The following is a 14432-nucleotide window of genomic DNA, read 5'->3' on the forward strand; positions in this document are numbered from 1 at the left end:
CAGCGTGGGTCCAGTTCCTGGATTCGGACCTACATCACTTGTTGGTGGCCATGCTGTGGCAGCGACCCACACACAAAATACAGAAAGACTGGCACACATGTTAGTTCAGGGTGAGTCTTCCTCAACAACAACAAAAAAACCCAGAATAAGTGAGCCTAACATATATTGATATGGAAGAATCTCCAAGATATATGCTGAAGTGAAAAAAGGTCCATATGCTCCATTCGCATTTCAAAAACCATGAAAAACATACATATGCTTGTGTGTGCATATATTTACATATGTATGTGTGTAAATACAGATGTGTGTGTGTTTATACACACGAACACATAAAATACCCCTGGAAGCATGTACAGAAAACTCCTCAGAGTCACTGACTTCAGGGATGAGTACAGGAAGTCAGGCAAAGTTCAGAGTAGTCTGACTTTTCATTGTTTACTCTTTTATATCTTTTGAATTTTGTGCCATGTGCATTATGACCTATTCAAAAAATAATTTTAAAAAGTAAAGCAGTCATTGGTTATGGTGGCCCTGGGAATCTGGAATTGGGCTCAGTACAGACTAGCAGCATACGCTGCTTCTCAAGGTGAGACCCAGGCAGTAAGACAGCGTGGAAGACCCAGCACATGTCAGTGAGCAGCAAGTCTACAAGTGGGGGAGGCTGCAAGGATTACGAACTCATACTCCACTGCAGACGCAAGGCAGAAACCAGCCGGTCTGCCTCTGGGCACCAGCATCACACAAGTTCCTGTTACTGAGCCAACACTTTGTCTCCTTAGGGAAGCCTTCACATGCTTCTGGGATCACAGGGGCAAGTCTCCGCTTGCAGATAGCCAGGGACAAGCCAGTGGAGAAAACCAGGACTGGCCAGCTGGCAAGGAAAGTGAAGGAGCAGGCAACTGGCCCTTGCTAGCAGGCTGCAGACATGGCTCATCCAGGGAGGCCAGTTACATAACTTGCAGGGCCCAGTGCAAAATGAAAATGCAGGGTCTCTTCAAAAAGCAGCAAAAACGTGTCGTAGAGACACTAAGATGTAGTGTCAGTCTCTTCTTGATTTGTCGTAGTGTTTTATATTTGATACATAATGTCATTCTAAGAAAAATTAAAATTTTAAATTATTAACATACATTTTATTATTCATCTTTACGTTGTGTGATGCCAGTTTAAATGCAAAAGAAAGGCATTGAATTCATATGCAGAATCACTGAAATTATATAATTCATATTTTGTAGCTCATACCTGCATATGTGTTTTGTTCTTACCAGAAAAGTAGAAATGCCACACAAAATTAACTCAACTGATTTATTTCACTTCTGAATATGCACACATTCTACCAACACTGCCTACCTTCAGCTTATTGATGAGTGAGGAAGGACCGAAAGGAAAGGAACTGGGGTGGCTCTGTCTTGCCCTTTCCTTTGTGTCATTAATTTCCCTGTAAGCCATTGGCTAACACGAAGAAGTGACATAAGTAAAAAAAGATGTGATTGGGTTTCTTGGTCACTCTTGTATCTTAGAAAGCCATCGCCTTCTCTCCCCACTTGAAGCAAGTTCTGGTTCAAATGGAACAGGCAGCTCTTGGTTTGCCAGCATCCCACTTACTCAGTCGTATACACAACACACGCATGTTCCTGTGTTCCCTGTGAAGGCCATTGTCCCACCAGACTTAATTTATAAAGAACAAGCTCAGAGATAAAGTTATTAAGAGTTTCATCATGATGGCAGCACAGCATTAAAGCAAGCATAGGGCCCTGTGCAGATGCACAGGTGCTGGCTGTGAAGCCAGGCCCACGTCCAGGAGTCTGCTATCAAAGGAGAAAATCTGGATACGTCTCGCTGGCTCTCTCTTGCCAATATTTTTTCTCTATTTAATATGGTAGTTAACGCTTAGGAGGTACATTATTAGAGCTGTCATATTGAAAACATGTCTGAATGACAAGTATTGTGTTGTAAATTTTGATTTTTCAAGGTTCTACTTATCAGTTTATTATCAACCTGCCTCTATGTGAGAGAAGAGAACCATCTTCTAAGGGCATTTGGTGACACTCCTGCTGAATTCTGATCATTACTAATGCAGGACGTGGAAATTTCCCCTACAGAATCAAGAATGAATTCTTAAGTCTGGAGTTCTTCTTCAGGGACTAAATTCAAACTGATAAACTCTGGGATCAGTGTGCAGTGGAGACACAAATGGGGTTTGGAAGTGTGCTCGCTCCGTGGCCGACATGCAGCTGGTGAGGACGCCTTGGGCTTCTCTGCAGCGTTTGTTTGCCGTGCAACAGAGACCACACAGATGGAAGAAAATGTTTCAGTCTATGGGATGCCTATTCCACCGAGAACTTTCCAAAATACGTTTTACTTCCAATTGCCCCAGATACAAAGTTGGCTGTATTATAGAAAGTGACCAGGGGCTGGCCTGTGGCTGCGTGGTTAAGTTCGCATGCTCCACTTGGCTGCCCATGGTTTTCCAGTTCAGATGCTGGGTGCAGACCTACACACCACTCATCAAGCCATGCTGCGGCAGAATCCCACACAGAAGAACTAGAGTGACCTACAAGTAGGATATGCAACTATGCACTGGGGCTTTGGAGAGGAAAAAAGAAAAAAAAAAGAAGAAATTCGGCAACAGATGTTAGCTCAGGGCCAATCTTCCTCACCAAAAAAAACGGGACCAGATGCCCAGGATGGGGAGGAAAGTCTCTGTTTTTGATAAGTGTATGTCCTTGTAACTAACCTGGGGCAAGTCCTCAAGTATAAAGGGGCTGATTAACAACAGTATTTACTTATGGGCTTTGTGTGATTTAAATAAGATAAGATAGGAAATACCAGCATAGTGCCCAGCAGAGAGAGTACTCAATAACTGTCAGCTGTTACTGTTAGCTGTCATTGCCCCGCTTGGTAAACTGCTCTGTGTCAGTCCCGTCAGAGGTCGAGGTGAGCACAGACCCACTGTTCTTGAGCCGCTGCTGCTGCTGCGTTTATGCTGATGAAACCCTCAGGGATGTTTGTAGCTGATCCTCCTGGTCAGTCCTCCAGACTTACCACCCTCTGTTCTCTGCCCTTAGACTACTGTTTCCTGGACTTTATCAAAAGGCCAGATGACAGGCAGGTTGAGTAGCTTATTCCGTGGCCCGTTCCCCAGACCCACAACCTGGCCCTACCTGAGAACCTCCCTCCTTGAGCGGGACCAGTCACAGTGGTCCCTGGGGATCCATTTTGTGTTAGACCCATTTCAGAATTTCTTCCACTTGGGGGAAGGAAGGTAGAGACTCAGTCTCTCAAAGTATTAGAATATGTATCACCATTTTTTTTTAAAGAATCACATTTTTTTTTTGAGGAAGATTAGCCCTGAGCTAACATCTGCTGCCAATCTTCCTCTTTTTGCTGAGGAAGACTGGCCCTGAGCTAACATCCGTGCCCATCTTCCTCTACTTTCTATGTGGGACACCTACCACAGCATGGCGTGCCAAGTGGTACCGTGTCCACACCCGGGATCCAAACTGGTGAACCCCGAAAGTAATGAGAACTTTCAAGATCCACTCTCCTAGCTATTTTCAAGTGTGCGATACAATATTATTGACTGTAGTCACCAGGCTATACATTACATCCCCAGGACTTATGCATTTTATAACTGGAGGTTTGTACCTTTTGACCCCCTCACCCACTCACCCTCCCCCCTTCTTAAATAAATGTGAGAGGAACTGCAGGTGCAATGGGCAGAGGGGCCCAGGGAGGTCACCTGAAAGGGAGCAGTTAAGTGTTCACAGGGAGAAAACTAGTTGGAAAATAAACAAGACTTGTTAAATGACCCACAGGTCAAAGAAACCACAGGATAAAGTAGAAAATATTGTGAGCTGAAAAATAATTAAAACAGCATACAAAAGTGTGTGGGATGCAGCTAAAACAGGCTTAGAGGGAAATTTATAGCTTAAATTGCTTATATTTGAAACACAATGCCTAAAAGTCAGTGATCTAAGCTTCCACCTTAAACAGCTAGGAAAAGAAAAGCATATTAAACCCAAAGGAAATAATAAAGAGAAAACAGACACCAATATGTCAATGAAATAGTGAATAACAAATAAGAGAGAAAAGCAACAAAGCAAAAAATTGGTTCTTTTAAAAGAGTAACAAAATTTATATATCCCCAGCAAAGTCAATCAAGAAAAAAAAGAAAAAAAAACACAAATTACCAATACCCAGAATGAAAGAGGCACCTAACTATAGACACCACATATTTTTTTAAAGGATGAGAAGGAACTATTACAAACAACTTTATGCCAATGAATTTGACAACTTTTTTAAATGGAAAAATTCCTTGAAATTCTCAAATTACCAAAATTGACACAATAAGAATTTTTTTTTACAATATGAAGAGCCCTACATCTGTTAAAGAAATCGAATGCAAAACTAAAAACCTTCTCACAAAGAAAACCTGAGGCCCAGATAGCTTCACTAGTGAAGAACAGCCAAAAGAACTTTGGAAAAGGACAACGTTGGAGAACTTGTGCCACCTGATTCCGAGACAAGATAAAGTTTTAATATAAGGCTACAATAATCCAGACAGTGTGGTATTGGCCTAAAAATAAATAGCTCAATAAAATAGAGGATTCAGAAATAGACTCAAGTTTAAATGGTCAATCAATTTCTCATCTATACTAAGTAGTTTCGTATAATCATTTATTTAGTCACCTTATGAGGTAGCTATTTGCTTTTGTATCTCCATTTGATAAATGAGGACACTGAGACACAGAGAGGTTATATAACCAGTCCAGGGTCACACAGCAAGCAAGTGGCAAGGCCAAGCTTCAAAACCAGACAGTCTACACCAAGAATTTATGCCCTTAACCCACCACATAGTTCTGTTTCTATGATAAGTATTTCATCACTGAGTCACCATTGTAAAACCCTTGGAAAAATTATAATTGAATGTATAAATGGTGATATAAATCAAACCTATAGTATTAATGTTTTGAGTTACATTTAGGGAAAAAATTAGTGACTATTTAATCTTTAATTATGTATAATATTTAATGACATATTATAGTAATTAATAGATAAGACTAGGGACAACTTAGATTTGTTATTTTTAATTGAAAAGTACAAGAGAATTTGGCTAAGATTTTAAGCAGTGTTGGAATATTGCACAGAACGTAAGATGAGAGAGGATTACCAAGGGGCACAGACGACAGGAGTGGTGGGTCCCAGCCTGGAGTGTTTATCACAGGCATTGTCAGCATGTTGGCACATAGTGATAATAAAAAGCAGACTAATAAATGTTGAATTGCTTTTATTATTGTTTTTAAATTGTCGACAGACACCACACCTCTTTTTTCGTCTGTACCCAGAGCGGACCACATTTGTCACTCCCACTGCTATGCCACTGCTTAAGGTCCCCATGTTTATAAGTTTAAAGTTTTAGATTTATGAGAATTATTTAGGTACTTGATGTGGTTTGTTTTATGGACAAGTGAATTTCTTAAAGAAAATAAAGAACACTGGATTTATAAACGCAGTTTAAAGCATATAAGATAGATTAAGTTGTTGTGATATTATGACTTACAGTAAATAAATATATATTTGGTCTTTGTCCCTATTCTGGCTCAAAGCTCTTAAAACTCTTGGAATTTCATAAGGATTGAGAGCCATTAAGGTGTCTTTGTTATGTTAATGAGGTGATTTTGGCACCTCCCCTGATCTCCTAAGGATGAAGGCTGTCACCAGAGGAGCCAACCCTGTGATTAGAGGGTTGGAACTTTCAGTCCCACCCACTGACCTCCAGGGAGGGGAGAAGGGCTGCAGACTGAATCAATCGCCAATGGCCAATGATTCAATCAATCATGCCTGTGTATTGAAGCCTCCATAAAAACCCAAAAGGACAAAGTTCTAAGAGCTTCCTGGTTGGTGAGCACATGGAGGTGCTGGGAGAATGGCGCCTGGAGAGAGCACAGAAGCTCCCTGCCCTTTCCCCACACCTTGCCCTACACATCTCTTCCATCTGGCTGTTCCTGAGTTACATCCTTTCATAATAAACTGGCGATCTAGTAAGTAAAATGTTCCTCTTAGTTCTGTGAGCTGCTCTAGCAAATTAATAAAACTCAAGAAGGGGTCACTGGAACCTCCCATCTATGGCCAGTCAGTCAGAAGCACAGGTGACAACCTGGGCGTGCGACTGGCATCTGAAGTGGAAGTGGTGGCAGACTTGTAGGACTGAGCCCTTAACCTGTGGGATCTGATGCTGTCTCCAGGTAGATAGCGTCAGCATTGAGTTGAATTATAGGATACTCAGCTGGTGTCAGAGAAGCACACGCTATTAGACCCTAAACACCACCCCCTAGAAAGACCTTGTTTGTTGTGGCCACCTTGGGGAAAGCCCCCCAAAATGGGAATAATTGTAAACGGCTGGCAAGATAACCCAGGGTGATTTCAAATCACAGTGGTCTCTTTGGGCTCCCTTTGAGCTTCCAAACCTTGTCTTAAGAGCTGAGAGACAGACACTTTTAATCTCTAAAGAGTCAAGCGTGCCACCATCCAGCACAATTGCTCAAAACCCAAAGGCTCCAGAAACTGTAAATATTTACAAAGAACAGCAGAACTTACTAAGCTTGTTTCACGTCCTGAGGGCCTGGCTTGATAATCGTCAGTGTGGGGACCCCAAAATACAGTTGGGCAAAAGTGCAGTTGCACCCCATTTGCAGCCAGAGATGGTGGGACAAAAATGCCAGTTGCACTCCATTTGTGGCTAAGGGTCCCACCAAACTGCCGTCAGCCTCAGGGGAATTACTGGTCATTAAAAGAAACGTTCCAATTAGATAAGATCGCTTGAGAAGTACACTTAGAAGCAAAAGCTTCAGAATTCCAAAATAACCTTATTGAAAGTTTTGTTGCAAAAAAACTAATAGAAAATTGTTATAAAAGGTACCTAAAAGAAAAATACATTGGGTCATGGCTTTACAGACACCCCCATAATCTACCTTGGAAGGAGGGCCACATCTGAACCCTCCCAGAGTTAAGGAGACTCTGAGAGATTTCCTGGAAATGGCTACATTAACAACGGAGTTGATCAGTACTTCCAAGCACATTACTGTTTGTCCCAGCTGAAAACTGGTAAGATATTTGAAAGGATTTAGCAACTTATGATCAGAAATGTGGCCAAATAGGAAGCTCATATTCAGAGCCTGATAGGAATTTTTTAGGTTTTCTTCTCTAAGACTACATAAAACTAAGCACCCGGAGGAAAGAAGCAAATTAGGGATGATGTAGTCAGATGGGTAGATCAACCTGTAATGCCATTTAAGTTATAACCCAGTTTCTGAGGGAGTAGAGCGACTGTCCCTGACTCACAAATCTTTACAAAACGGGAGATGCTGCGCTAGAGGCAGCCCACATGCCACCCATTTCCTTTATCTCAAAAAGCTTGGAACCTCTCTGGTACCACCAATTCCTAAGACTGAAGAAAACACAAGAAGGAAAGAAGCTTTTAGAGATGCAGACTGCTATGGAGACACCCTTGCCTAAAAGTCTAAGGAAAACTTTAAAACAGGCTGTAAGATCTTTGTTTGCAGCTGTCTGGGTATTTATGTGTGTCTGTATGTGTATGTTACAAACATGTGAAGTTTTTATACCTCCAGAGGGTATTATCAAGACTACTTTGTAAGAGCTCTAACTGACTTTAAAACAAATAAGTGCCGTATAAATTGAGTATGATCTAAAAATAATTGAAAAAATAACAGAAACTAACCCAAATGAATTTCAGGCTCATATGATCTAGGAACATATTCAGTAATGAAGCTAATTGAAGTTTGTTGGATTGCTTGAAATAAAGATGTTTTCAGAGTTATCAGCCTTGGATATAATATAGACATGTTACCTCTGTTACAAAACTTGTCAGCAAAAAAATAACTTAAAATAATAGCTGATTTTGTCTAATGTCTCATGATGTTTCATAGGCAATGTAAATAATTATTGGGAACAAGTAAACCAAATAGATGTAAAAAGGATAAAAGTTTTGTGTGAACTTACTGACAATAATTATGTTACAGTATATGTACTTAACTTCAAAACCTTTTGGTAATTTGGAACCTTAGAGTTTTGCTAAATCAAGCTAAATGACACAATTTATTGAAAATCTAGGTCCTTTCCACATAAGATAAAATAGATATTAATTATTAAATATAGATTTATCTACTTTTGGCTTCTCATTACAGAGAAACTGTAAAAGATGTTTGGGTCTATTAGTAAACATGTATTTTATTAAAAGATTATACTATAAAGTAACATGTTTCTAGAAATTATAAAAAGTATTTATAAATTTGCCAAGCTGTAGAATGCTAATGTAAAAGACAGCTCATAATTGCTTACTTCTTAGTTTTCACTAAAAAGTAAAGTTTCTAAGGATTAAGAATTCTTATATATGTGATTAAAGCTACTAAAAATTAATAAGGAAAACATCTTTATATTCAAGGAAAGTAAAATGTGTATTTTCAGTAAAGAAGGTAGAAGGAATGGAGATATTTTTGTTTGCTTTGTTAAGAAAGATAAATTTGTCCTAAAGTATTAGGAAGGAGGGAAGATATGGGATGAATTCTAAACATAAAAAGAAAGTTATAAGAGGTTTGTGGAAGAACTCTAAAAAAAGAGTTTTATAAATTGTCAAGTTGGCTAAGAGTAGAATGAATTCAATTATATAAATGTGTTAATATCAAAAACAAGCTGGTGCAAAGTTAGAATTTGGTTTTCTCTCTCTTAAAAGAATAATTTTTGTGAACTTTTAGTCTGCCCTTGATAAAGAGATTGTAAGGACTTTATTTATTTTTGAGTAAGTCTACCTAAAAGACAGAAAATCTATATTTTGTCAAAATAATTTCCTGTGTTCAAAAAGGCTGAGGTCTCTCTATTAAGGTTTTTTAACTGTTTAACTCTCTCTGTTTGCCTTTAACATCTTCTGTTGTCACTTTGGTTAAATAGATAACTAAGCATTGTTTCCTATTTGACCAAGTGTTTTAAAACCTTTTGATATTTTTGACAAACTTCCTCAAAATTAAGATTCCAATACAGTCTTTCTTTTGACCTGAATGTAACTTTGCAAACTTCCAGTGGGCCCCTGAGACTTAAAGAATTTGTTCTCTCTATAAAGAGGGAGATATTAAACTAATTAGACTTTCTTGGTATGTTAAATTACATGGGAAGCATTCTCAAATAAATCATAATAAACTTTCTTAAGTTATATTGCATGGGTCAGTATTATTAATATAAGTGCTTTTAAAAAATTGTATAACATTCCTAAAATTCTAATCTGTCCTTGTTATCAGTCATAATTCTAGTTATTAACTTAAAATGTGATATGTTACAAAAATAATCAGATTTCTTTATCAATTGCCATTTTTAAGCCTATGTCATTTACAGACAGTTATTGTCTTGCTCTAATGTTTTTACAAATACGCTTCATCTTCAGAGAGATTCCTGGAAGGGACTCTGATACTTACTTTAGAATATAGGTTTCTGATAAACTTTCAGGTTATAAAACTGAGCTAGGTAAAAAATTACAGAACTCTAATGGAAAAGCTGATGGCTTCATAAAACTGCTAACAACAGATCAAGAGTTGATTACATGGGACTGAATGAGCTGATGAGGATGATTATAATTTTTATGACTTTTTATTTGAAATATTGCTGATTTTTTAATGTTTGTTTTTCCAGATTTAAGGAACTCTTTTCTCTTAAAGTTATGACTTAAAGCAATTTGGTAAATTATATCTTTGTAAGAAGAATTGAAACATTTATCTTTTTCTCCCTACCTGATCCCTCCAGAATTTAGAAACTCTTGATGAGTGAGTATTCTTATATTCACAACAATATAGTTATTTGCTTAAGTTCAATACGAATCTGTTCTGCTTATAAAAGGACACAGTTGGAAACATTGATTATATTACCAAGACTTTGACTGAAATGTCATATTTAAGAGAAACATGCATAGACTCAGATATTATCAAACAGCTTTAAGGAACAAAGGTTGACTATACGGAACAAATAAAGCCACTTGGAAATTGGCCTGGTACCTTGTTTACACGGTTCCCAGAAACCTTACCAGGTGAGTAAAGAAAGTAATTTCCTTGCAGGTTGAAGACAATCAGGATATTTTGGGGACTTCAAGAAGAGAGGAATTCACCCAAATCTACAGGCATTGCAGGCAGAGTCTGATGACAAGTCCTTGGCTTGGATTTCCTGGCTGAGAGGCCTTTAAAGTTCAATCTGAGATTCCTTATGAAAAGTTCCAGCAAAGCAGATTTTAAAGAGCTTATATGATCAATTGCTATTCTTACTGAACTAATGTGAATAATTGGGCAAAGTTTATTGAAATTCAACTTATTTTACAAATCTATCAGTCTTAATTTGGTGATCTTTGATTAAAAAGAGAGAAAAGTTAAGTTTCAGTAGAAACTATGATACACACTTGTGGATATTAGATTCTAGTTCTGTTAATTGTCTTTGAGGTTTCTGTTTTCTATCTGTAGGCTGGACTGGATCCTGAATTTTTCCAGTCTCCTCAAACATCTGGCTGCAAATCTCCAAACTAACATTTTCAATTTTTTCCATCAATTTTATTTGGAATCATTGAGAACTGGAACCACACTTTTTCATGAAGCCCTGCAAACTAAAGCTAGACAACTTCATACAAACTTAATAAATATCACCACGATATCCCATGTTTATACAATCTTCATGCCTCTTGCTAAGTAAGCCACTCAAAAACATACCTGAACACCCAATGACGTTATCAGAGACATTTCAAACTGCGAAAGAAGCTTTGACACTTTCATCTAGAAATCTGCTTGACTGGCTGTACCCTGGGCTCAGGAGCTTGTATACAACTTGCTCCAACCATTAACCTTGTTTTTCTTCATGTTTCTCTAGAAATGTTTCTTATTAAATACTTTATTACTTGCTTATACAATATAGACCTGACTTTGGGAGCCCACCTGCATCACTGCCTTCTGAAATGAATTCAACCAGACTAGTCCACCATCAGGACTAAGAGACTGGTTCAATGAGATGGAACAACCTACACCCTTTACCAGCAGGAAGCAGCTAGAGCAGTCATCATCTTGTTTCCCTCAAGAATGAGGAAAGAACAACAAAAATGGGGGATTTGTAACCAGAGGACCAGTTTAAACTGACTCCATCTTATCAACAGAATGTTAAAAGTTGTTTTTTAGGAGCATAGAGCCAAAAACTGTGAGTCATGTAGCCAGAGCATATGCAGAAGAGAAAATCTTGACCTGAAATAACACTTGGAATCAAAGGACCAGGACATGACTAGAACTTGAAAGCTGGAATCTCATCAGAAGCAAGGGGTCTGTTGTCTAGGAAGATCCAGTGTTAAAGCCCTTTCTCCACCTTACCATAAATGTTTAAAGCCCTCCAATTGAAACCTGCCCTGCCAGCACTTCCACATACCAGTCTGTTCCATCTAACCTCTTAAATTTCACCCCAAACCCTGGATCAGGGAGACAGATTTGAGAAGCTTGCCTCCTGTCTCCTTGCCAGTCAACCTTGCAAGAAAGCCTTTTCTCTTCTCAAAAGCCTGTGCCATAAGTATTGGCTTTTTATGCATATTGGTCATTGGGCCATCTTGCTCAGTAACACCATTCTCAAGGATGCCAGAAAGCACATTGATGATAGCAAGCCCACAAGTAAGATGCTATTGTTACAGAAGAGGAAACTTCAACTGAAGGTGAATAACTTACCCAAGGTCAACCACCTACTAGCTGACAGGGGCTATATTCCATCTCAAGTCTATCTAACTGAAGCCAAGTGTTTTAACCAGCTGACACTGCCCTCACTCCTTGCTTTCAGTGTTGTCCACAGACAAGCAGCATTGAGCCATCACTTGAGAGCTTGCTAGAAATGCAAAATCTCAGGCCCCAGGTGAGAATCAGAATCTGCATTTTAACAAGCTCTCCAGGTGATCCACGGTGCCCTTTAGAACCGAGAAGCACTGCTCTCACTAACCTGACCTCCGGCTCCCTGCCATTTAGCATTTCCTGGGCCTGTGAACACAGCTCAGTTACATTCCACTGACGTTGTCTGCTCAGACCTTCTGCTAGCCAAAGGGCACGAACAAGGAGGAAAGATACCTCATGGTGAGCATCAGAGAGAAGCGGCAGGTGATAAAAGGGAAGAGGAAGAAGACTTTGAGGATATCTCTGAATATTTCCACTGGAAATCTCAACCTTCTCTACATCAGTCACTTGATATGAACTTAAAGCCTAATTCTGTCATCATTTCGAGTGTCCTTTTGTATCTGCCCAGTCATATTTTAAGTATAAGTATTGTGTGTATGAGTAGTGGATTGAATAACTTTTTAAAGTAGCCCCAGTTACTTGGACCCCCTGATCTCTACTGGATATGTTGAAATAATAAGGAAAAGGGAAGTATGACACCATGTCTTCATGGCTTAATATTTAAAGGATGGATGTAAACTCCAGTCCCATCACCAGTCCATTATTCCATTCTGTTTCACACAGGTACTGCCGCCTCTTCTCTTCATTTTTCCTTTTTTTTTTTGCAATGCTCCATTTTCCTTCAAAACTTGCCCTTTACCTTATGGTATCTCAATTTATGCCAAGACTTTCCATCAGGCAGCTGGCATTACATTCCAGACCCATCCTCAGCTCCTCCACCCTTTACGTTCATTGCTGTCCCTACTTACATCTGACTCTGCCCTCTCTTCTTCACCTGCTCCCACCTTTTCATCCCTTCTCCATGGCCTCACTGAAGCCCATAATGTCTATCACCTGGACCACTGAAGCTACTTCCTAATTGCTTTTCCTGCCTCTGGTTCTCCTCTCTGCAAATGGTAGAAAATTTTCTTTCTAGGAAACATGTCTGATCATGTCGCTCTCATGAAAAATCTCTAATGGTTCCTGTTGCTCATAGGACAACATCTAGACTATGACCCAGCACCCAAGGCCCTTCAGAACTGGGCCTGAAGCTTGGCCTCCTCCCAGTGCCTCCCCCATGCGCCCAGTGCTCTAGTGATCCTGAAGGGCTCACCTACGCCCAGATGTGCCTTCTCACACCATTCTGTGCCCAGAGTGCTCATACCCCTCTCCAGCTGCCAAACTCCTAACAGAGACGCCACGTCCTCAGCGAAGTCTTCTCTAGTTCTCCGCCCCTAAAATAGTGGTCCCCAGACAAACAGCACCAGCATCACCTGGAAACTTGATGGAAATGCAAACTCTCAGAAACCACTGCACACCCACTCCAGCAGAACCCTGGCCAAGGGGCCCACCAGCATGGGGTTTAACAAGCCCTCCAGGGGATTCTAATACACATTCAAGTTCAAGAACTGCGCTCAGTGTTCCTACCACTCTCCATTGTAATCGCCCATGGTTCTCTTTCCCCACTGCTTACAAGGAGCGCCTCACACGCAGGGAAAGTGTCTTCCTTATTTCCTCAGTGTCTGGGACATAGAAGTCCATCAACCACTTCTGCACATCGAATAAGAAATAAGTTCTCATATTCCTGGCTCTTTACAGTCCTATCCATAAAATTTTAAGATAAAAGACCACTATAATTTTTCCTCCTGCCACTTTTCAGCCTTCCCTAAATTGCTAGATTCTCCATAGATGTCAACGCTTTCCAAGGTTCATTGGTTGGGGAACTCCTCTGTCCCCGGAGAACGGTGTGAAATCCGGCTTAAGGAGCCAGCCAGGCAGCCCCCAGCACCACGTCCGTTTCTTTGACAATGGACCCCCCCCCCCCCCAGCAAGCTTTGAGGAACAGGCCTTCCTTCCTCCAGGGGCCTGAGGACTTCGTGAGACAATTACCATGACAAAACCTTGGGCCTTAAACATCATCAAAGACTGACAGGGGAGAAAAAAGAAACAGCTACACTGAATGTGTTTGGTTATTGTTTCTCTTTTGAGAAACACATCTCATGCCATAATGGTGGTTTAATATAACCCTGAAGTGTATTTATACAAAATGAGAGAAACTTTGGTTCCAATTGTGCCAGCACCCTGGGATCCCTGTCACATGACACAGAGTATTAAATGCTGACTAAAGGGCAGGGATTTTCATGCCTGTTCCCCTAGAGGAGTGCCTGATCCTAGGGAAGCACTTGGTAAATATTTGTGGATTATTGATTTTTTTTGGTCCTAATAATTCCATTTTTAGTTAAGCAAAAGAACCCACATGCCATAAATATTCAGTTTTCACATTCTTTTCATATGAAGAGAATGAATGACTAGCCCTATTTTGAACTACAAAATGCAAATTAGTTTTGAGTTTTGTTTAAAATTCCTCCATCTCCTCCGGCCGTCACTCTGGAAAGCTCAGGATCCCTCACGTTTAATGATCTGCTTACTGAAGCTGGGGGCATAGCTGCTGGTGGCAATTTCCCCACACACGGGTTGTTCATTGTAATGGCT

This window comes from Equus asinus, chromosome 8 (assembly GCF_041296235.1).
Source record: "Equus asinus isolate D_3611 breed Donkey chromosome 8, EquAss-T2T_v2, whole genome shotgun sequence".
NCBI classification, from domain to species: Eukaryota; Metazoa; Chordata; class Mammalia; order Perissodactyla; family Equidae; genus Equus; species Equus asinus.